The sequence below is a fragment of the Antechinus flavipes genome, chromosome 5 (genome assembly GCF_016432865.1).
Source record: "Antechinus flavipes isolate AdamAnt ecotype Samford, QLD, Australia chromosome 5, AdamAnt_v2, whole genome shotgun sequence".
In the NCBI taxonomy this organism is placed as follows: Eukaryota; Metazoa; Chordata; class Mammalia; order Dasyuromorphia; family Dasyuridae; genus Antechinus; species Antechinus flavipes.
Window position 1 is genome coordinate 218,504,650 of NC_067402.1, and position 1,978 is coordinate 218,506,627.

At 36.5% G+C, this 1,978-nt stretch overlaps 1 pseudogene; it reads left to right on the top strand.

The window, feature by feature from the left end:
- The window catches only part of LOC127539059 (retinol dehydrogenase 16-like), a 50,521-nt pseudogene that overhangs the window by 44,853 nt on the left and 3,690 nt on the right, over positions 1–1,978 (top strand).

A 1,978-nucleotide genomic window follows, 5' to 3' on the forward strand; every position in this document is an offset into this window, starting at 1 on the left:
AGTAAAAGGTTAAGAAGAGTGGGAGGAAAGGAAATGGAAATATCCATTGGAGATGACCTTCTCAAGAAGATTAGCCACAAAAGAAAGACATAGGACAAAAGGTGGTGAGGCTTGTCAAATCAAATGGTGTTTTTTGAGAATAAAGAAAATATAGACATCTTTATAAGGCATTAGAGAAACAACCAATAAACAAGGACAGACTGAAAATAAATGAGAGAATAAGGATGATAAGGGGCATAATTTTCTGGACAAAACAAGATGGAATGCTATAATATGTGTATATAAAAGGGTTTGCCTTGGCAAGAAAAAGGGTCCCCTCTTCATATGAGATTGGGGTGAAGGAAAAGATTGTAGCAGAAGGCATCTAGATGTTATAAGATGAGGAGAAAAAGAAATGTGTCAAATTTTGGAGGAAAACTAAGGGAAAGGGTGCCATGGGAGAATTGAGGAGGGAAAAACCTCTGCCGTGAATGGGATAATGAATCAATTAGAGATGTGTAAAAGGACTGCTTTTTCATAGCAAGGGTCCACTTGAAATTAAGTTACATAAATTTGTAGTGGACCTAGCAACATAATCTCATGATTTTCTCCGCTTTGTTCAGCTGTATGTGTATAGGAACAAAGGTAGTAGTTGAGAGTAATCTAAGGCTTAAGTTTGACAGGATAAAATCAGCAATAGGTTAAGAAGCCAAAGGACTTGTGAGAAGAGGACGGTGTAGAATTACACTGGTCTACCAAATGTAGTTGGGGCAAGAATGGAAGATTAAGAAATAACTGAGGTATCCAAGGATTAAATGTCACATTGGGGATGAAGAACAGTTTGAAGCTACAAGACAGAGGAAGAGGTTGAATGAAAATGGATTGTGATTGGAGAAGGGAATTTCAGAGTTCATCAATATGGAAGTAGAAAATTTGTGGGTAATAAGATCAAAAATTTTCATTTTTAAATGTTGCTAAAGTGAGATAAAGGACTAGGCCATGGAAAATGAGTAAATTGAAAAACTATAAAGTTGGAGTATTTGTGGAAGTAACAGTAAGTGTGTTGAAGTTCCCTAGCACAAAGACTAGAGTTGCGGAAGAGAAAAAGATTATAAGCCAGGTACTGAATTCATTGAGAAATGAAGGAGAATGACTTAGAGGTTGGTAGATAACAACATTTTGATTGGGTAAAAAATATGAATTGAGTAAGCCTCAAAGAAGTTGATTGATAATAGTAGAGGAAAAGCTTAGAAAGGGCAATAAAAAGCAAGAAGTATTCCAAGTGCCCCAACTTGACATAAGTTGGAAGGAAAGGGAGAAAGTGAAAGCAAGAAACTTTTATCAGTAGGAGCCAAGTCACAGTGACAGTCAAAAGATGGAAGGAGTAGTAAAGGAAAGATTTAAAATGAAAGCAAGTTTGTTACTATGGAGCAGACATTCCAAAGAACATTATGAAAGGTACTAGTGGCTTTAGAGTGAGACATTAAGAGACTGAAGTGAGGAAGATAGGAATAAGGAAGCGGGCTGTAAGGAATAGAGAATAGAGTTTGAAGAATAACATCTGGAGGTTTAAAATAACTTAAATAAAGAGGGGTTGACCTGGTGAGAGTTTGTTGGGTTCAGGCTCAGGATAGAGTGTTCTCAGGGAATTGGGAAGCTAAATGGCAGCACAATGAAATAGAATGGTATTTTTCTCCTTCCCAGGCAAGCAGAAACAAACCAGACTACATCAGAAGATGAAAAGGCACTTTTTTCCTTAAGCAAGGAAATTTCTAACCTCAACCTTGCTTGAATCTTTGTATTTTGTATCTTATTTGATGTTGAACCATCTATCTGGTTGCTAACTACTAATTTATATTGGCCTCTATCAACTCTCTGAATATGGGCTCTTTTTCTGGTTTCTTGATTATCACTTTTTAGCTATCTCCCTAGGTCTGGCTTCTATAACAGAGTTTTAACTTGGTTTTACTCACCTTAATCCATCAATTCAACACATCAA